Genomic DNA, 23555 nt, shown 5'->3' on the forward strand with positions numbered 1-23555 from the left:
TGCAACCTGCAGCTCCTCGCGGTTTCTTGCGCATTTAATATTTCTTTTTTTATTATTTTTCCATCGTGGAACAACCCTGTGGGACTCTTGCCTCCCTCTTCTCGGGTCTATACGCAGCCCGGCTTCGTAGCACCAGCCGCGCCCTGTATGCTCCACCCTCTCTCTCTCTTCTTCCTGACAACGCTGCTCGGCCCCATTGCAAACCACCCGCTCGAGTTCGCGACCGCCGCAGCCCAGGAAGGATCAGTGCACTACCTGCCACCAGCCCAATTAGCTGAAGCACCGTCGACAGGAACCAGGCCCCGCTTCCGACAGCTTCTCCAGCAATCTTCAACTCCGTTAACACAGGGGCGGATGCCCACGGTCGACGCCCGTTTCTACTGCTTCTTACTTTTTTTTTCTTTTTCTTTCTGGCCTCGACCTCTGCTCACTTCGCTGTAGGAATGGATCCCAGGAGGTGGTGCAGACTGTAGGTAGGTTTGTATCTGCTCGTCGCCAGTATTACGTCCATGAATGATTGAGACACGGACAGCAGGAGTTGAACAAAACAAGTCTTTACTGCTGGAAGTCAATTGTGAAACTGAAACAACAAAGGCTCACTAGCGCCTTTTATACAGGGGTGGTCACTGCCGGTACTGCAGTCTGAGACCAGTTATTCTCTTAAAGGTACGTACACAACAGAGAGAGTGTCGGGTCATTTCGGGTTTCCTTCTCAATACTTGCGTTTGTAACAGGCAAACATTCGACTATGGTCGCATAGAATATCTTCACCGGGTCCACTGCAGGTGCTTCTTCCGCCGTAGGCAACGGTAGGCGCGACAGCCCATCAGCATTTCCATGTTGTTTCATAACTTTGTACTCTATGTCATACTGATTTGCTCCTAGAAAAAGTGACCATCTTTGCAGCCGTTGCGTCGTCATCACCGGAACGCCCTTCTTTGGGTTAAAAATTGAGACCAGGGGTTGATGATCAGTCAGTAGGGTGAATTTCTGCCCGTGCAGATAGTGATTGAATTTCTTCACCCCCCACACCAGGCTGAGGGCCTCCCTGTCAATCTGGGCATAGTTACGCTCGGCTGAGGTTAGCGAGTGCGATGCAAAGGCTATTGGCCTCTCTGAACCGTCACGGAATTTGTGTGACAGCACCACTCCAATGCCGTAAGGTGACGCATCACATGCCAACCGAATCGGTAGTGTTGGGTTGTAGTGGGCCAATACTTCTTTTGAAGTGATTTGGCATTTACATTCCTGAAAGGCACGCTTACACTCATCACTCCATTTCCATGTTACACCAGTTTGAAGGAGGGCATTCAGTGGGTGCAGAATTGTAGATAAATTCGGCAAGAACTTATGGTAGTAGTTCACCAACCCGAGGAACGACCTCAGTTGCGACACATTTTCTGGTGCTGGATCCTTGACAACAGCCTCAATCTTGTCCGGCGACTTATGCAACCTTTCCTCATCAATCATGTGGCCACAATACGAGATTTGTCTCCTGAAGAACTCGCATTTGGGGCGGTTGGCTCGTAGCCCATATTCCTGCAATCTCGTGAGCACCTGTTCCAGGTTGGCAAGGTGTTCATTGTCATTTTCGCCCGTAACCAGGATGTCATCCAAATAACACTGGGTCCCCGGGATCTCTTGCAGGACTTGTTCCATTGCCCTCTGCCACATAGCCGGGGCCGATGCTACCCCAAATACCAGTCGATTTTACTGGTAAAGGCCTTTGTGAGTGTTTATCGTGAGGTATTTCCTAGATGCCTCGTCCACCTCCATTTGTAGATACGCTTGAGCCAGGTCAATCTTTGTAAAACGTTTCCCTCCAGAGAGTGAGGCAAAAATATCTTCTATCTGCGGAAGCGGATACTGTACTGTGTGCAGGACTGGGTTCACAGTCACCTTGAAGTCACCACAGATGCAAACCTTCCTTGGCTCCCCAGGCGTGCTGCTCAATGCTTTCTTCATTACAAGAACAATGGGTGTGGCCCACTCGCTCCAGTCCACATTAGACAGCACCCCCGAACGCTCCAGACTCTCCAGTTCAGCTTCCACAGCTGGGCGTATCGCGTATGGCACCGGTCTGGCCTTGAAAAATTTTGGGGTTGCGTTATCCTCAATCTATATGGTTGCCTTTACTCCTTTTCGAGTCCCAAGTCCTTGTTGGAACACCTCTTCTGCGTCAGATAAAATTTGTGACAGACGTCCAGGTGCGACGTCATCATCTTTTTTGTCAGTCACAGTTAGTGCCAGAATGGAATGCCAATCCAATTGTAGTCTTCGGATCCAATCACGTCCCAATAATGGTGGTCCTCCATCTCGTAGTATATACATGTATAGTTTCTGTGTTTCCTTTCCGCTATATTCAACTGGCACCCTTATTTTTCCTCTGGGGTAGACCTTTTGCCCCATGTATGTCTTCAATACAATGGACGTGTCCTTTAAGGGTATGTGTGAGAATAGCCGCTCATAGTCTCGTCGATTCATGACAGTTAGGGCTGATCCTGTGTCCAATTCCATCTTCACTGGGGACCCTGCTATCATGAGGGTGACCCAAATGGTTCGGTGATCCTCCTTTGCGATCATGTTTTGTAATTTTAAACAACTTAGTCGCCTGCTCCCGGAGCCCTTATCACTCTCCTGATCTTCTGAACTACTATCTGTCAGTTTCTTTACTTTCCTGTACTGTTCCTTAGTAGTTCTTGTCGTGTTGGTCTTCTTTCCCGACCTGCAGACTCTTGCTATATGTCCCATTTTCCCGCATTGCCTGCATACTTTGTCTTTAAACCAGCAGTCCTTCTGCTCATGGGTTGTTCTGCCGCAGTGATAGCACTTTTCGGCTCAATACGCCATTTCATTAGCGCTGTATTCTTGTGGTTTCTGTTGTATTTCCGCAGCTCCCCGTGCTGCTGCTTCGTAGGATACTGCCACGCTGAAAGCCTGTTCTAGCGTCAGGTCCTTTTTTGAAAATAGTCGTTTCTGGGTTCCTTCACTCTGGAGCCCGCAGACAAACTTATCCCGTAAGGTGTCTGCCAGTCCTGCTCCGAACTGGCAGTGCTTCGATAACTTGCGTAGTTCCGTATGATAGTCAGCATTGCTCTCATCTTTGTGCTGGTTTCTTTTATGGAACTTGAATCTTTCTGCTATCAGTAGTGGCGTAGGGCTTAGATGTTCCTGTAAGATATGAACAATCTCCTCAAAACTTTTCTCCATTGGTTTAGCTGGGGTAATTAAATTCCGCAATAGGCCGTACGTACTCGCACCCATCAGATTTAATAATACCGACGCCCTCTTTCCATCAGCCACCTCATTTGCCTCGCAGTACACTTCAATTGTTTCCACATACGTGGTCCAGTCTTCTACCTCGTTGTCGAAAGCAGTGATACTGCCACTTTTCGGCATCTTGGACGATTTAAAATGGCGCCTCCCGCACTTTTGCTTCTTCCCCAATGGAATAAAATGGCGCCTCCCGCGCTTTTGCTTCTTCCCCAACGGGATAAAATGGCGCCTCCCGCGCTTTTGCTTCTTCCGCTTACTGCCACGCTGCTCCTAGCGTTCTACGGGGTAATGGCGGTGACCCGCAGCTTCGGCGCGTCTCGCTTTCCTTCCCCCCCGTTTAGTTTCTCTCCGCTGTCCTGTTCTCGAGCACCGACCGCGCCCTGTGCGCTCCACCCTCTCTCTCTTGTTTTCTTTTCCCAGCGATGCTGCGCGGCCCGATTTGTAGAGCCGCTCAATCGAGCTTGAGCCCGCCGCAGTCCGGAAGAGTCAGCGCGCTACCTGCTACCAGCACGATTCGCTGGAACCACAATCTCTCCAAACACCGATGGATTCTTTGGGCGGTTGCCCTCGGTCGACGCCCGTTGCTCAGACTACGACCTTCCAGGACCTTCTTTTCAGGCGAGATCCCCGTGAGATGATGCCACACTGCAGGTGAGTTCGAACTTACTCGTCGCCACTGTAAAGTCCGCGCCTCAATAATACACGGACTTCGGGAGAACAGTTTAACAGGTACTTTACTTAACAAGAGGCAGCTTGAAACTGAAACTACAGAAGCCTGCTAGGGCCTTTTATACAGGGGTGGTGACTGCCGGTACTGCAGTCTAAGACCAGTTGTTCCCTTAAAGGGACATACACAACACCTGCGGCATCAGGCTGCGGGGAACCCACAGGACAGGACAGGGAGCCGGCAGCCACACCGAAGCGGGTAGTGCGTTGCAGCTCAGGAGGACACACTCCCCTGGTTAACTGGGAGTCAGGAAAACTCCCAGTTGTTTTAAGAAGGACTCTCCGAGTCCGGTGACACAGGTCCCCTTACGCCCAGGCGTACAAGCTGCCCAGATTCCATAAAAGGTACAGGCCAATCAGGAATTAGCCTGGCCGTCCAGAGATGGGCGGTGGATGTATATAGCTTACTGAAGTATTTTAAGTGTGTTTTTACAGTTTGAAAGTTTGGGAACTTAGTGGTTTAATTTTGGTTTAGTTAAGTTGAAGTTTTGAATTTTGATAACTGTGTCAGGCCAGAGAACCTTCTCGGGACATGGCTATTTTGTTTGTGTGTCCCTACAGAGAGGAAATCGTGATGAGGAAGGTTCTGCTTCTGCTCGCCCTGGTAGGGGTGAGCATCAGTGATCAAGGAGACGTGGAGAACTCCCATATCTATGGGTGTTCAGGAGAGAGAGCACCGATCGTTACCGCAGGGGGTGGCGAACGGGGTGTGGAGGAGCTCGTCATCTACTTCCATGAGGGAACGTGGCCAAGGTGGTTGGGGTCCAATTTGACTCAGTACTCCAGCCAGACTGGGTTCACGTACGGCGAGGCCTCCCTCCCGTGCCCCAAGGTACAGGTCGTTGCTACAAGGGTCAGTGTCACCGTGGGAAAACGTGTATGTTTGACATGCAAGGGACAGATTCCCTTGGATAGGTGGTGGTGGCTCAGAAAGCTGAGCAAGGATATAGGAAACCCTGCAGTCGATTGGGAACGATTGGGGAACAATACCCATCGGACGATTACAGGGACCCGAGGGGGGTTGAGTGTTTGTTGGGGCAAGTGGTGGGAACCGGATCAGGGGATTAATGTCTATATGTGGGGGTCAGAGAAGGTCTGCCCCATAGGCGTATCCATCATTTTCCACCGGCAATGGCAAGATGCCGGGGAAGGGATGGAGTGGGATTCCAGCCCGCATGCGTGCGTGGTCCCACACTCCCCGATCCCAGTGAATGCCACTGAGCTTGTGGCCCGCCCCCGAAAGCCCCTGCCCACGACCACAACATCACGGACTATAGTCCTACCACCACCAAGGGACCAGGGAATGGTTTAGTCCTAGTACCAACAGATAAGCTGCTGTACCAGGGGATACACTATGCAGTGGCCTCAGTGATCCTGAACCTGACCGAGGTGCACTTACCTGAGTGGTGCCCTAAAGAGACAGAATGGTTGTACCAAGACCTGTTGAAGGAAATGTTTAGAAAGTTTTATGAGTTCGACTTTGCCAATGTGGACAAAGCGAAGTTGTATAGTTTACATCCTGAACATAATATGGGTGCAGGGAGACAAAGAAGGGGGACCTGGAATGATGTTTTTACAGCCTATAGTACAGGATCCTCAGTGATAAACAGCCTAGATGACATAGAGCTGCAAACCCAGATAAATGGTTTAAAGAAGCAGTTAAGAAAACTCCTAACAGAGGAGACCACAGTAGTGGGCACAGAGTTGCATGAGGACCAGGCCATGGCGGTCCATTTAAAGGAGATAATAGCTGAGCTGGAGAGACACGCCAAAACAGTAAATGCACTTATACGGGAGGACAGGAATGCTTCGGATCAAGCTGCACAGAATGAGGTGTGCGTGGTATACGGGGCATGGTTGCTGGGTGAAGGCCTCAGCAACCTGGGGGATTTAAAACAAGGTTTAGTCCCCTCCTGGATTAGCAACAAGCACCTCGCAGCCCTCCACCCATTTAGTAATTCAGTGAGCCCATGTCAACTCCGTCTAGCTTCTGAAGCCTACCCTGTCCCAGTGGATTGTGGACGTTCCAATAACACTATCATGGGGATAGTAGTGAGGATGCCGGTCATGGGTGGGACAGCCCGACCCGCACCGGTATACAGGATGGAGAACATTGGGATCATTCAAGAGGGTGCTCACGTCAGTTTTGCAGAGGTCCTACCTTATGTCATAAAGTGGGAGCAGGCTATGACAGGTACAGACCTCTCTGGGTGTCGGAGCCGGCGAGCACACATAATCCTGTGTCCCCAGCACTTGAATGCCTATTCGAGACCGCAGTGCGGGTTTAAAGCTGCTGGCGCACAACCTGTGAACTGTACCATGGAGGTAATGGCAAAAGTCTAGAACAAAAGGGAGTGTAAGCGATTCGAACCACACAAAGGAGTCAGAGGTGAAGCTGACAAACAACCCACACACCACCCCTTACAGTTATTGTGTACAATTCTAGGCACCACACTGTAGGAATAATTTCAAGGCCTTTGATAGGGTGCAGAGGAGATTTACTAGAAAGGTAGCAGAGATGAGGGACTTCAGTTATGTGGAGAGACGAGAGAAGTTGGGATTGTTCTCCTTAAAGCAGTTAAGGGGAGATTTAATCGAGGTGTTCAAAATTATGAGCGATTTTGATAGAGTAAATTGGGAGAAACTGTTTCCACTGGCAGGAAGTTCGGTAACCAGAGGACACAGATTTAAGTTCATTGGCAAAAGAACTAGAGGCGAGACAAGGAGTAATGGTTTTATGCAGTGAGTTGTTATGATCAGAATGCACTGCCTGAAAGGGTACTGGAAACAGATTTAACAGTAACTTTCAAAAAGGAATTCAATAAATACTTAAAGGAGAAACATTTACAGGGCTATGGGGAAAGAACAAGAGAGTAAGACTAATTGGATAACTCTTTCAAAGAGTTGGTGCAGGCACAATGGGCCAAATGGCTCCTTCTGTGCTGCATGATTTTATGAAGAGCCATGAAACCGATCTCTGTTATCAGGGGTCTGTTAGGGAGTTCCAGGATTCTGACTCAGCAACGATGAAGGAACAGCGATATGTGTTTCTACCATCCTGACTTGACCATATATCGCTGTTCATTCATCGTTGCTGAGTCAGATTCCTGGAACTCCCTAACTAACAGCACTGTGTGAGAACATTCCCCATACGGACTGCAGCGGTTCAAGAAGAAGGCCCACCACCACCTTCTCCAGGGCAACTAGGGATGCACAATAAATGCTGGCCTTGCTCAAATTTTTGAAGGGGGCAGGACAGGTTAATAAAGCAATTAATAAAACATATTGGATCCTGGGCTTTATAAATAGAGGCTTAGAGTAAAAAAGCCAGGAAGTTGTGCTAAACCTTCATAAAACACTGGTTCGGCCCCAGTTGGAGTATTGTGTCCAATTCAGGGCACCACATTTTAGGAAGGACAGGAAGGCTTTGTAGAGGGTACAGAAGAGATTTACTAGAATAGTTCCAGGGATGAGGGATTACAGTTACGTGGATAGACTAGAGAAGCTGGGGTTGTTCTCCTTAGAGCAGAAAAGGCTAAGAGGCGATTTGATAAAGGTGTATAAAATCATGAATGGTTTTGACAGAGTAAATAAAGGGAAACTGTTTCCAATGGCTGAAGGGTCACTAACCAGAGGGCATAAATTTAAGGTGATTGGCAAAAGAACCAGAGGTGACACGAGGAAACAATTTTTACACAATGTGCGGTTAGGATTTGGAATGCACTGCCTGATAGGGTGGCGGATACAAATTTTGGAGAAATACTTGAAGGAGAAAAAATCGCAGGGCTATGGGGAAAGAGTGGGGGAGTGGGCCTAACTGGAGTGGTCTTCGAAAGAGCTGGCACAGACTCGATGGGGCAAATGTCCTCCTTCTGTGCTGGACTATTCTATGATTCTATGATTAATTTTCTTCTGAGGGAACAAGACTCCATACTTGTAAAATTAATTTTTCAGGCTGTTCAGCATTAATTAACAGCATAATTATGCCGTTAGAAACTCAATTACTCCTGATTGCACTAGCCCTAACTTTTTCATCTGTTTTTAGTGCAAGACTATTGGGTAATTACCCTAAGTTCACGCCGTTGCAGTCATTTCTGTGCCAAGTCTATCGGCAAGGACAGGAACACACCCTGTGGAGGAGCGGTGTATATCTGACAGCAAGTTTTGGATTCCCGCTTTTAACTGCGCATGTGCGGACACCAGAAGTTGCTGTCAGTTTTACTCAGTAATAACGGCGAGAGCTGTTAGCCTCACCATTATTATTACAGCAAAATACGGGCCATTGTGAATTTCTGAATAAAAGCAGTGATTGATAAACTTTATTACTCTGAGGTAATTACTTCCACAAATCAGCTAGCAGTTTGGGAATGAAACTGCAAATGATTTTCAATTATCACAAAATATTATTCACAAGAGCTCATTCTTTACAGAGAACACATTCATTAATTAACTTTTTGTCAAAGTCTCCATTGAATATTATGATGACAAAACAAATTAAATGTAGGCTCTTCTTTTTCGTTGCGTGGTTTGACCTGTCATGTTGTCAATGTTTCGAATAGGTTTGGTTTTCCAGAGCAGTCTTTAGTTCAGTAGCATTACAGATTTTGATTAAATATCTTCCATAATATGCCATTTGCCAGACAAGAACAACCAAATAGTAATGGATTATCAGCAATGTACAAGAGATGCAATATGGTCCACACATTCAATACAGATGCAGCATTCAAACAGCAAAACTGGTGCTACCTCCAGCATGCAGGTAACAAGAAGATATTGTTTACAGAGTTCAACAAACATCAATCATTTAATAACAATTGGAAACATGAGCATCTCATTTTAAGTCTGCAGTAGTTTGTGAACAGAATAGCTGATGATTTTCAATTATGGCAAAATGTTATTTTCTACAGTAGCTTGTTCTTTGTAGAGGCCTCGTTCCATATTAATTTCTGTCAATGTTTATGAAACATTATGATGACAAAAGTGAAATTAGCAGTTGTGAAGTGGCTTGGGTCAGTCTTGTCAAAAGTTGTGACTAAGATTCAACCAAGTCTTTGTATAGTGTCGGAGTAATTCCTCAGATAATGAAGCAGTCCATGCCCGCTTGCAGCAAGACCTGGACAACATTCAGGCTTGGGCTGATAAGTGACATGTAACATTCGCGTCACACAAGTGCCAGGCAATGACTATCTTCAAAACGCAAGCGTCTAGCCACTGCCCCATGACATTCAATGGCATTACCATTGCTGAATTCCCCACCATCAATATCCTGGGTGTCACCATTGACCAGAAACTTAACTGGAAAAGCCACACAAAAACTGTGGCAACAAGAGCAGATCAGAGGCTGGGTATTCTGCGGCAAGTGTCTGACCTTCTGACTCCTCAAAGCCTTTCCACCATCTACAAGGTACAAGTCAGGAGTGAGATGGAATACTCTCCACTTGCCTGGATGAGTGCAGCTCCAACAACACTCAAGAAGCTCAACACCATCCAAGACAAAGCAGCCCGCTTGATTGGCACCCCATCCACCACCTTAAACATTCACTCCCTCCACCACTGGCGCACCATGGCTGCAGTGTGTACCATCTACTAGACGCACTGCAGCAACTCGTGAAGGCTTCTTCGGCAGCACCTCCCAAACCCGCAACCTCTACCACCTAAAAGGACAAGGGCAGCAGGAGCATGGGAACACCACCACCTCCAAGTTCCCCTCCAAGTCACACACCATCCTGACTTGGAAGTATATCGCCGTTCCTTCATCGTCGCTGGGTCAAAATCCTGGAACTCCCTCCCTAACAGCACTGTGGCAGTACCTTCACCACACGGACTGCAGCGGTTTAAGAAGGCGGCTCACCACCACCTTCTCAAGGGCAACTAGGGGTGTGCAATTAATGCTGGTCTTGCCAGCAATGCCCACATCCCATGAACTTATAAAAAAAGTGCCTGTTGCTCAGTAAGAGCTCTGATATAATGAATATGGTTTAAAACATCATTCAGTTCAAAGCACAAACATCTATAGGTGCTTTGAAGTAGGGAGACTAAGTCCAAAACATCCTCGTAGCTTAGATGTTAAAGGACAAGGAAAGCTTTGAAAGGACCTCTTTGAATATAATTTATCCTTCTACCCAGTTAAGTAGAAGTAAAATCAGCTGCCTCTTATTATTGCTTGTAATCATTTATTTTGTCCTCAGGGAGATTTTGGCTATCCTGTTCCACTTTGGAGTCATGCCAGTAACGATGTTCAAGCATGCAACTTTGTTCTCCCCGCTTCAAAAAAGATATTCAGATATTGGAGGGGGTACAGAGAAGGGCTGCATGATTGATCCCAGAACTTCAGGAAATGAGGAAAGATTAACTACCCTGGGTCTTTTCCCGCTTGAAAAGAGAAGATGGAAAGGCTTTATGATAGAACTGTTTAAAATTATAAAACGTTTGGACAAATTGGATGCAAGAAAGCTTTTCTGCTGTGTACAGTATTTAAGCATGTACGAGAGTTTCTGCTTGCATTTATATAGCACCTTTAGCGTAGTAAAACGTCCCATGGCACTTCACAGGAGCATTATCAAACAAATTTGACACCAAGCCACATTAAAGAGATATTAGGGCAGGTGACCATAAGTTTGGACAAAGGGGTAGGTTTTAAGGAGGAGAGATTGGCAGAGAAGCAGAGAGGTTTAGAGAGAGAAATCCAGAGCTTAGGGCCTCGGCAGCTGAAGGAACGGCAATATATTTCCAAGTCAGGATGGTGTGTTACTTGGAGGGGAATTGCGGGTGGCGGTGTTCCCATGTGCCTGTTGCTAAGATGGAAATTTGTATAATTTTTAAAAATGTATTCACAGGATGTGGGTGTCACTGGCAAATTTATTGCCCTTGAGAGCCACCTTCTTGAATTGCTGCAGACCATGATACTTTATAGTGGTTTGGTCCAACTGAGTGGCTTGCTAGGCCATTTCAGAGTCACACACATTGCTGTGGGTCTGGAGTCACCTATCAGCCAGACCAGGTAAGGACAGCAGATTTCTTTCCCTAAAGGGCATCAGTGAACTAGATGGGTTTTTACAACAACCAGTAATTTCATGGTCACCATTACTGCTTTTCATTCCAGATTTATTTAATTAACTGAATTTAAATTCCCCAACTGGGATTTGAACTCACATTCTTGTGATCAGGATTAGCCCAGGCCTTGGGGATTCTAGTACAAATAACATAACCACTATGCTATCATCCCTTTAAAGCCACATGGCCTAATTGGTGTAAAAAGGCACATTGTGAGGTCAGTTGGGGGCCAGTTCCTCTGAGGCACTTATAACAAAGTGTATAGATCTGCCACATTATTGTATTGTTATTAGAGAGTGCTGCATTTATGTAATTTTTAAACAATAAGTCCTTGCTTTGAAATTTTGCCCTTCCTTTATGTAAAACAGGAAAAGTGTTATTAATAGTTCATAACCAGCATTTTTTTCCTTTGCCAATTGCCTATCGCCCATTTTATAATGGATCAAGTCCATTGCCAATTTTCGACCGTGTAATGATATCAGCAAATAGAGATGGTATTTGCCTGTTCGATTATGATACCTTAATAGCATGTTTGCATGTATTGATTGCTTGTGCCTGACCAGCAGAGGGCATGTGATCGAGAGAAGCAAGGCAGTTAGTTTTAGTTTCAGTTTCGTTCTAGATGCATCACTAGCATGATAGCTCCTGCAATGCTGTATAAAGAGTTGAACAGACTTTAGATTAAAACTCATTCTCTTTCATAAATGTCTCATCATTGAACCCACAAAGAAATCAATACATGGTGTCAGAAGTGGCTGAAAGAGATGAAGAGAAAAGTTCTGAAGTTAAATCAGCTCTCCACAGATTAGCAAGCCAAAAGAGAACATCGTTGCTTACCATTAGAGAATAGCTAACGAAGTGAAAAATGGAAGGTTTACTCCCACCGGCGATGCTTCAGTTGACAGGTAATGTGGCTGAAAATTGGAGAAGGTTCAAACAACGTGTGGGGTTGTATTTATCAGCAATCGGAGCTGACGAGAAAAGTTATAGAAAGAAATCGTCACTGTTCTTACATGTCGTGGGTGATGAAGCACTGGAGGTGTATAATAACTTCACATTCGCTGCTGATGGAGACAAAATGAAGCTAGATAAAATAATGGAACAGTTTGAGGCCTACTGCATACATAAACGTAACATGACGTTTGAGAGGCACAGATTTTTCACATGTGTACAGAAAATGGGTGATACTATTGATCAGTATGTGACTGAACTGAGAAACAGAAGCAAATCATGTGAATTTGGGGGACTGACAGACTCGCTGATAAAAGACAGACTGGTGTGTGGTATTCCAGATAATGGTCTAAGGGAAAGACTGCTAAGAGAGCAAGATCTAGACCTGGGAAAAGCCATAGCACTGTGTAAGGCTACAGAGACTGTGAAGTTGCAGGCAAAGGAGCTGTTCAGTGACAATAGCTGCAACGTGGATGCAGTGAGAATGAACGGACACAAACCGGTTAACAAAAAGAGCGCCAATGTGATGAAAGAGGCGTGGCCAGCGAACGAAAATGAAAGGGACAATCGAAAGACATGTAGTCGATGCGGTACACAGCATCCACCAAAAGAGTGTCCAGCATATGGTAAAAAATGCAATAGTTGCAACAAAAACAACCATTATGCCCGTTGCTGTAAGAACCAAGTGCAACAAAGCAAGGTCCATGCAGTAGATGAAAGCGACATAGAGGAGTTCTATGTAGATGTTGTGTCTGAAAACAAACAAGAAGAAAGAGACTGGATGTTGACACTAAAAGTGAATGACATACACATTCCATTTAAATTGGATACTGGAGCACAAGTTAATGTGATATCAGAGACTGATTTTAAGAAAATTAGACCCAGACCAAAGATACATGGAATCAAAGTGAAAGTGACAGGATACTCAGGTACTGAAATACCAGTGAAAGGAAGATGCATTGTCAAAGTGACACACCCTGTTCCTGGGACTAGGGACAGGGTCACTGGCAAGGCTTGGAAGCTAAGCAGAGCCAGGCCTGGTTAGTACCTGGAGGGGTGACCATCAGGGAAGACCAGGTGCAGAAGGTCACGGAAGGAGCCCCGAGGAGGGGCAGTTGGTGAGAAGGTCACGGAAGAAGGAGCGGCTGGTGAGCAGGCCCGGGCGTTGGGCTGAAGATTGTCGGACAGGAGGAATGGTGGAAATGGAATGGCGGCGCGCACTGACGCAGCGGCTTTGCTTCTCCCAGTCATGGGAGCTTGCAAGATCACATTTCGTTGTTCATGTACTTGTGCAATGACAATAAAGTTGAATTATTATTATTAAGGACAGAGAGCACACGTTAGCATTAACCGTGGTGCCAAAGGAGGTGCAAGCCATACTAGGTTTAAAAGCCTGTGAGAGACTGAACCTGGTAAAGAGAGTCCTCATTGTGGAAAGCGAAGGAGAGACAGTCTATGATGAACTCATGAAAGAGTACAAAGACCTATTTAAGGGTCTAGGCTGCATTCCAGGAGAACACACGATCAGAGTAGATAAAAGTATGACGCCGGTCATACATCCATGCAGAAAAGTTCCGTTTGCTCTTCAAAAGCAACTGAAGGCAGAGTTGGACAGGATGGAAAGCCTGAACGTGATTCAGAAGATAGATGAGCCAACTGAGTGGGTGAGTTCCCTCGTCGTAGTGGACAAAAAGAATGGAAAGCTAAGAATTTGCCTGGATCCAAGAGATCTAAACAGAGCAATAAAGAGAGAGCACTTCAAGCTTCCTACACGTGAGGAAATCATGGCACAGTTTGCAAATGCAAAATATTTCAGCAAGTTAGATGCATCATCAGGATTTTGGCAGATGAAGCTGGACGAAGCAAGTTCAAGACTGTGCACGTTCAACAGTCCATTTGGCAGATACAGATTCCTAAGGTTACCATTTGGCATTGCCTCAGCTCCTGAAGTGTATCACAAGACTATCCATATGATCTATGAGCACCTGGAGGGAGTTGATACATCAATGGATGACATCATAGTATGGGGAACCATGAGAACTGAGCATGACGAGAGACTGAAAAAAGTGCTGGAAGCAACAAGGAAAACAAACCTGAAGCTGAATAGAGAGAAATGCCAGCTCGGGGTGACAGAACTGACATTCGTGGGAGATATCCTTAGCGGTGAGGGCGTTAGACCAGATCCCAGAAAGGTGTCCGCCATTGAGAATATGCCAAAGCCACAATGCAAAAAGGACGTGCAGAGGTTTAATGGAATGATCAACTACATGGGTAAATTCATATCCAACCTCTCAGAAAAGATGGCGCCACTGAGAAGACTAACTGAAAAGAATATAGAATGAGAATGGAATCATGAGCATGAGAAGTCATGGAGCGATCTAAAGAAACTGCTCACAGAGGAACCAGTTCTGAGGTTTTATGACCCAGCGAGACCCATCAAGATATCATCAGATGCATCACAGAGTGGGCTCGGTGCCGTTCTTCTGCAAAAATATGACTACTGGCAACCTATTGCATATGCATCACGCTCAATGACAGACATGGAGACGCGATATGCTCAAGTAGAAAAGGAGCTGCTCAGCATCACATATGCCTGTGAAAGATTTCACCAGTTTGTGGCAGGACAAGCAATCAGTGTAGAGACTGACCATAAGCCCTTGATTGCATTGTGCCAAAAGCCACTAAATAGCTGTCCGCTTAGAATACAAAGAATGATGATCAGGCTGCAACGCTATACACTGAATGTTGCGTACACACCGGGTAAGCTGATGTATACAGCAGACACGTTGTCCAGAGCTGTAGACCCAAGTGAGCCCGCAAACACCACAATGGATGAAAAAGTGAACGCCTACGTGGACATGATCACAAGTGCACTGCCCATAGCAGATGCAAAAATGGAGCTCATAAAGACTGAGACAAACAAAGATGAAACAATGAGACGACTGAGAAAAAGCATCTTGGATGGATGGCCCAACATGAAGCAAGACTGCTCACCTGACATGGCAGAGTACTGGAACTGCAAGGCGGAACTATCAGTGGTCGAAGACATCATCTACAAAGGAAGTAAAATAGTTATCCCAAAGAGTCTGAGAAAAGAGATGTTAAAAAAGATCCATGGAGGACATCTGGGAATCGAAAAGTGTAAGAAAAGAGCACGAGAGGTGATGTACTGGCCACGAATCAACCAAGATGTGACAAATGAGGTGTCAAACTGCACAATATGCCTGAAATATCGAGCAAGCAATCCAGTAGAACCACTAAAGCCACACCCAGCACCAGACAGACCTTACCAGAAGGTAGGCGCTGACCTATTCGTATGTCAAGGGAAGGACTATCTTGTAGTCACAAACTATTACTCCCTGTATCCAGAGGTTTGTAGACTGCACACCACCACTGCAGATGATGTGATAACATGTATGAAAGCCATATTCTCCAGACATGGCGTGGCAAGCGAGGTCTTCACAGACAACGGACCTCAGTTTTACAATGCAAGTTTCCGACACTTTGCCAAAGAGTGGGACTTTGTCCACACAACGTCAAGTCCTCACTTTCCACAGTCCAATGGTCTAGTGGAAAAATTGGTCCAGACAGTGAAAAGACTGATGTACAAGGCAAAAGACAGTGAACTGACTTCTACCAGAGCATGCTTGTATACCGCACAACGCCGCTCGAGTGTGGTAAGTCACCAGCCCAACTCCTGATGGGACGTCGGCTAAGGTCAAACCTACCCATCCCGGAGAACCTCCTGAAAACAAAAGAGGGGGAGAAAGTGAGGAAGTTCAAAGAGCAACAGAAAGAAAAGCAAAAGTACTACTATGACAGAGGAACACAAAACCTACCTGAACTCCACACTGGTGACCAAGTAAGGTTCAAAGGCAAAACAAACACATGGACTCAGAAGGGAACTGTCCTGAGTGAAGTTCAACCGAGATCATACACCATTCAGACAGATGAGGGTGCTGTTCTGAGAAGAAATCGTCGAGATCTCAGCCACAGCAGGTCAAGAGACTGATACTGTTGAACAACCTGATCACACAGCTGAGAACCAATCATCTGAGGCAACAACTCAGATTCAAGGACAACCAATCAGAAAATCCTCAAGACACGTGAAGCCTCCTGAGAGACTCATTGAGCAAATTTAAGGACTATTGTTATAGAAGGAAGTAATGTTATCTTATTCTTTCTTCAAGTTCTAGTGTATTGACATATTTCATGTGAACACACAAAGCAAGGTTAAAAAACCTTGATCATGATAATGATAATGTAAGTTCATTAAGTGTTACAGTTAAAATGTAGATTAATACAAAGAAAACATGTTGTTAGTTAAAAGTAAAATACTTTTGTTTTAAGAAAAGGAGATGTAATGATATCAGCAAATAGAGATGGTAATTGCCTGTTCGATTATGATGCCTTAATAGCATGTTTGCATGTATTGATTGCTTGTGCCTGACCAGCAGAGGGCATGTGACCGAGAGAAGCAAGGCAGTTAGTTTTAGTTTCAGTTTCATTCTAGATGCATCACTAGCATGATAGCTCCAGCAATGCTGTATAAAAAGTTGAACAGACTTTAGATTAAAACTCATTCTCTTTCATAAATGTCTCATCATTGAACCCACAAAGAAATCAATACAGACCGCACTTAACTTATCTATTTACTCATGTTGGCGATGCCAATTATGTAGCGCATTGAAAATTGAAAACTCAGATGCCCCACTGTTTATAATTTGGCAGTCTGAGAAAATTGACGAGCAAATGTGAAGTGCAGTGTGCGCACATCTGCTGACCGCTGGTAAATACATATCAACAATTCTGGCTCCCTTTTCCATCCTTGCCATCGAATAAATTAACCCCCTTAGACCTCAGTCATGTAAAAAAAATAATCTTTCCAGAAAACTGCCACTTTTGGAAGAGGATTAAAAAACCACGCGCGCTGTGTAATAACACAATATGAATAACTCTCGCAGTTCCCACTCGTTCTTTGGAGATTGTCTAATTAGCCGTGTTGCAAATTCATGATATTCAAACAGACGCATTAGTGCCCAGCAGAGTGTAGTCTCTGAATATTATAGGTTCCCTTTGGATTTTGCAGATCAGGTGCTGATGAACACTTGGGGCCAGATTTTCAGTGTGCCGTGAGGCGGGCTTTTAGGTGTGCGGGGTGGGGGGGGTTGCAAAAATCCCGAATTCGGGGGTCCCGACACTATCCCACCCAAAAGTCGCCTCCACGTAAGTTTCAAGGGAGGCAGGTACCCGCCCCGCACTGGGACCCGCTGACCCGAGGCGGGAAGGGATTAGTGCCAATTAACTGCCTGTTAACAGGTAGTTAACAGGCAGTTTTTAGCCTAATCCCTATTTTGAGGGGTGTGGTGTGGGATTCCCGTCGGCTCCAAACCACGCCAGGTTAGAGCAGTTGGGCCGTCGGGTTGAAGGACTTGGAGGGGTCACGATGTCGGTGTTCAGGTGAGTGATGGGTGCATGAGTGCAAAGGTAAGTGTGTTTGGTGTGTCTAAAGTGTGTAAAGATGTTTAAATTACCTGTACTTACCTTAACAGCCTTTCTTCCTCTAGGCGTCGGGAGTCCATCACTCAGCCGGCACTGAAAGCTGAATGGCAGCGATCTGTCAAAAGTGACAGCCTTCAGCTTTCAGTGTCGATGAGAGTTCTAACTGAGTCTGCATAGAAGGACTCAGGTTAGAAGTCAGACTGTCAGTGTTTGACAGCTTCAAACAGCTGTGAAACACTGATATTTCATCTGTCAGAAACTCTTGACAGATGACATTTCAGTCTGTGATGTCACCTGTTGCCGGGTGGCCCTTAATTGGCCTGCTGAGCCCACTGGGTGGGCTCAACAAGGTCAATCAAGGGAAAATCGCGTCGATTGGCCAGATGTCGATGGAGGCTGGACTAAAACCCGAAAGTTGTCGTCCCGCCTCCTTCCCGACTGCTGAATGAAAATCCAGCCCTTGGTGTTTTTGATGAGCCTGGGTTGAAAGTGTTGAAAATGGAAATACAACAATTAACATTGGCCCAGAAATTCGGGTTGGAGGCTTCCCGCGGGTGCAAGCCCCCGACCTGCACTTACCTAGCGCACCGGCCGTTGAGGCCTGGGCCTGCGTGCATTTCCGGTCTGTGGCCCGCTGCAACTCCCAGCGCGCTGTGCTTGCATGATCCAGTGGCGTAGTTAGTGCAATGAGCCGGCTGGGATCACATGAGCACTGGGCAACCAATCGGAGGTTGCAAAAGTTCATTCATGAGTTTGATAGTAAGAACTGTCAAACTCATGAAAACTCCAGGCACCCAAAACAGTACTTAAACTTCAAATAAAAGTTAAAAAATAATCCCACTAATTAAATGAACTGTTAATAACTGTAAAAAACAAATTTAAACAATCAATCAAATTTCTGAAAAAAATAATTTTTTTAAAAATCAGGTCTAAAAATATACTTACCTTACTGTAAAGTCTTTAAAAATAATAAACCTGTGGAAAAAAATTTCTAACTTTAATTAATAGACCACTTACCTTTTAAAACTAAGTACTTACGTCTGGTTTTTAAATGTGCAAAAAGTGGAGGCCTTTACGCACGGGCAAACCTGTCAAAAAAAAGGAAGTTCAACGCTCACGCGCTGCCTCATACGTCGCACGCGTTTCACCTCTTAACCCCTTCATTCAGGGGACCGGAAGTGCCGTTTTCCCGCGCATGCTCTGTGCATGCAAGAAACTGGCCCTTCCATCAGGTCCACGCGTGGGTACTCCGTCCGTACTCACGCATTGGGACCCGAATTTCTGGGCCATTGTGTCATCAAAACATGGTCAAATCAATGTGCAGCAGCCATGCCAAGCAAAATTACACCTTTTCTGCAGCCTATTTTTTTTCCTCCAGTGTGCCAGGGAATATTGGATGGCCTGAGTACTGCCGAAAGCTACTTTTATATTGCAGGCTGGGTTTCAGTTCTGGGCACCGCACCTCAGGAAGGATATATTGGCCGTAGACTGGGGTGCATTGCAGATTCACCAGAAAGAGACTGGGACGTAAAGGGTTAAATTATATGGGCAGGTTGCATAAACTTGGCTTGTGTGCCCTTGACTATAAGAGATTGGGAGGGTGATCTGAGCAAGGTGATTAAAATGTTAAAAGGATTTGATAGGGTAGATATGGAGAAATTACTTCCTTTGCTGGGGGAATCAAAAGCAAGGGGATATAATCTTAAAATTAGAGCTAGGCCATTCAGGAGCAAAATCCGGAAGCACTTTTCCACAAAAAGGATGGTAGAAATTTGAAACTCTCTCCAAAAAGGTTGTTGATGCTAAGATAATTGGACCTTTCAAAACTGAGATTGATAGTTTTTTGTTAGGTAAGGGTATCAAGGGATATGGAGCAAAGGCAGGAAAATAGAGTTGATGTGCAGATCAGCCATGACCTAATTGAATGGCGGGACAGGCCCGAGGGACTGAATGGCCTTCCTCCTGTTCCTAATGTTCCTATGTTCCTAGGAGAGTGACCCGAGTGCGCCACTCTCCCGCACTTGCATTCAAATAGAGTATCCAGTCTCTGTATGAACCACTGCAAAATGAATCGCAGTGTATTTTGTATAGGCTGACTGGGTAATGAACAGGCGTGAAGTACATCACCAGAGAGATTGAGCTGTCACCAGAACAATGCACTTATTAGGGCCAGAAAATCAAACAGCGATAGCCAAGAGGGCACAATAATAATCAAGTCTTCCTGGCCTTAAAAAATCCAGCAGGTTTAATTTGAGGTTTCTGCTGCCTGCACAAGACCTACATGTTGATGCCTCCGAAATCTCTGGGCTCATCCAATTATGGCCTCTTGCGCATCCCTGATTTGAATCGCTCCACCATTGGCAACCATGCCTTCAGTTGCCTAGGCACTAAGCTCTGGAATTCTCTCCCAAAACCTCTCTGCCTCTCTACCTCTCCTCCCTTAAGACGTTTCTTAAAACCCATTTCTTTGACCAAGCTTTTGGTCTCCTGTCCTAATATATCCTTATGTGGCTCGCTGTCAGCTTTGAGTTGATATTGTTCTTTTAGATATTGGAGTAGATCTTGCCCCGGATTTTGCGGTCAGTGGCGAATGACCGGAGTTCATTAGACTTGCATCATTGGATGTGGGCGTCGCTGGCAAGACCAACATTTATTGCCCATCCCTAGTTGCCTTTGAGAAGGTGGTGGTGAGCTGCTCTCTTGAACCGCTGCAGTCCGTGTGGCGAAGGTACTCTCACAGTGCTGTTAGGTAGGGAGTTCCAGGATTTTGATCCAGTGACGATGAAGGAATGATGATATATTTCCAAGTCAGGAAGGTGTGTGACTTGGAGGGGAACTTGGAGGTGATGGTGTTCCCATGCGTCTGCTGCCCTTGTCCTTCTGGGTATGTAAGGGGTTTTAGATCACAGAGGTTTCTCTCTCTAGAGGCCTCTCTCTCTTGCACAGTAAAACCTTGAGTGGTTCGACCCACTCGCCCCTTAGATTCTATACTCTGGACTTAGGGGCAGGAACTACAATGTAGAGAAAACTCTTGTAGACCAAGTTTGATGAAACAAAATGAAATTTTATTGCATAAGGAAAAATAAATCAAATGCAAGCAGATAAGAGAGTAGTACATGGGAGGGAAAAACACAAACAAATCATAACGACACAATACTAACTAAGGCAAATACAGGCATCTTATACTCTACAAAGATCATCATGAAATAAGGAAACACACAGAACATCGAGGGACAACAACTCATGTTAATTGTACCCTTAAATCCACCCCCTTAAACCTATCTAGATCTGATTGTGAAGGGCCAGAAACATGCTCACCACTCCAACTAGGAAGTACAAGGTTTTGAACCAGTCTGCGTTTGGTCCTTTCAGGCGACCCGTCTCCACGTGGATCGTGGAGCCCCAGCGAGCTGAGCCACACCTCTCTCCTGAGGTGGGGGTCGGGGGCGACTGGACACCGGCTGGTTCTGTCATTTGTTTTTCTCTCTTCTCCCGAGCCGGGAGTGTAATGATATCAGCAAATAGAGATGGTATTTGCCTGTTTGATTATGATGCCTTAATAGCATGATTGCATGTATTGATTGCTTGTGCCTGACCAGCAAAGGGCATGTGACCGAGAGAAGCAAGGCAGTTAGTTTAGTTTCGGTTTCGTTCTAGATGCATCACAGCATCGTGTCTCCTGTAAAAGCTGTACAAAAGAGTTGAACAGACTTTAGATTAAAACTCATTCTCTTTCATAAATGTCTCATCATCGAACCCACAAAGAAATCAATACAGGGAGAGGGCGTCTCGTTTTCGTCAATGGCCCGGGGTTGGTCGATGATCTCCCGATGTTTGACCCCGGGGCGGGACGCCGGCTCGAACGGTCTTCTTGATGGTGGCTTAGTCTTCTTCTTCCTCCGATGGTGGAGAGGAGTTCGCTGATCTTCTCCCAAACCAGCTCCTCTTTACCCAGCTCAAAAGCTGGACCGGCTGCCAACGTTCCAGGGCTGAGCTCAAAAGGCTGAGGCTCACCCCACCGCTCTGAAGAAGCTCCGACTGCACTCCAACTCAACTCAACTCAACTCCACCAACCGCCGAATTCCCCTGCTCAACCACAACTCCTCTTCCAATTATACTTTTCCTTCAGAAGCTTCCACTTCCCGCCCAAAATCAGGTTAGTCTTTGTTTAACTTTTGGCGGGCTGGGAGCACAGCGGGGTAGTTATTATATTTTTAAATATTTTAGATGGCCAGTAAAGGCCCATCTCTGGTCTGGAATGACCTTCATTGTTTTTAATGTCCTGCTGATCTCGTTATCTAGTCCTGGGTGCTGTTCTCATGAATATGAAATTGTCCCCTTTTGTCTGGGTCAACATTTAGATGGCCTCTGTCTCCAGGCTGATCTTGACTGGATCTGCATCTAATCCATATGTACATGTGGGGGTCTGGTTTCGTTCTCTCAGAAACGACTTCCAGAACTTACTGTGGGTTGAATCCACAAAGCTGTCTGAGGATTCGCAGGAACCATTTTAAAATGTTCCAATAAGCCGGTCACGTGGTATGGTGGCCATTTTGAATGCCCCTTTTTCTGGGCTTCTTTTAAAACAGTCTTTAAAAATCATGGCCTCTTCTGCCATTTGACCCTTTATAATATAAAGTTCAATTTTGCGAATCCTACAGGCGGTAGAGGTTGTGGGTTTGGGAGGTGCTGCCGAAGAAGCCTTCGCAAGTTGCTGCAATGCATCTTGTAGATATTACACACTGCAGCCACGGTACGCCAGTGGTGGAGGTTGTGAATGCTTAAGGTGATGGATGGGGTGCCAATCAATCGGGCTGCTTTGTCTTAGATGGTGTCAATCTTCTTGAGTGTTGTTGGAGCTGCACTCATCCAAGCAAGTGGAGAGTATCCATCACACTCCTGACTTGTGCCTTCTAGATGGTGGAAAGGCTTTGATGAGTCAGGAGGTGAGGCACTTGCCACAGAGTACCCAGCATCTGACCTGCTCTTGTAGTCACAGAATTTATGTGGTTGGTCCAGTTAAGTATCTGGTCAATGGTGACCCCCAGGATATTGATGTTGGGTGACTCAGCGATGGTAATGCCATTGAATGTCAAGGAGCGGTGGTTAGACTCTCTCTTGTTGGAGCTAGTCATTGCCTGGCACTTGTGTGGGGCAAATGTTACCTGCCACTTATCAGCTCAAGCCTGAATGTCATCCAGGTCTTGCTGCATGCGGGCATGGAGTGCTTCACTATATGAGTAGTTGCGAATGGAACAGAACACTGTGCAATCATCAGCGAACATCCCCACTTCTGACCCTATGATGGAGGGAAGATCATTGATGAAGCAGCTGAAGATGGTTGGGCCTAGGACACTGCCCTGAGGAACTCCTGCAGCAATGAACTATGGCTGAGGTGATTGGCCTCCAACAACCACAACCATCCTCCTTTGTGCTAGGTATGACTCCAGCCAGTGCAGAGTTTTTCCCTGATTCCCATTGACTTTAATTTTACTAGGGCTCCTTGATGCCACACTCGGTCAAATGCTGCATTGATGTCAAGGGTAGTCACTCTCACTGCACGTCTGGCATTCACTTTTGTCCATGTTTGGACCAAGGCTGTAATGAGGTCGGTGTAATGTATATACCTTTAAGGGGGTTACCTACTTTTTACAGCTCATGTATACTGCAGTACCGGCAGTGACCACACCTGTATATAGCACTGAGTGGTAATCTGTACAGTCAGTTCAACTCTGAGCCACTTTGAGTAAGCACCTGTTGTACTGTTTCTGCTGCAGTTTGTATCTTATTATACCCAGACACAACATTGACGACGAGGCAGATTCGAACCTACCTGCAACTCTGCATCACCTCCCGGGGATTCGTTCCTGGAGATCAGTGGATTGGAGGTCAAGGCCAGAGACTCGGGCGTCGACCAAGGGCAACCACCCAGTCATCCGGCAGAGGCTCGAGAATTGCGGGGGAGGCTGTCGAGAGCTAGGCTTGGCTTTCCAGTCGAGGTGGTCCAGCTAAACGGGCTGGCAACAGGTAGTGCGCAGACCCTTCCC

The sequence above is a fragment of the Somniosus microcephalus genome, chromosome 1 (genome assembly GCF_052327205.1).
Source record: "Somniosus microcephalus isolate GS21.2 chromosome 1, FLI_Smic_1.0, whole genome shotgun sequence".
NCBI lineage: Eukaryota > Metazoa > Chordata > Chondrichthyes > Squaliformes > Somniosidae > Somniosus > Somniosus microcephalus.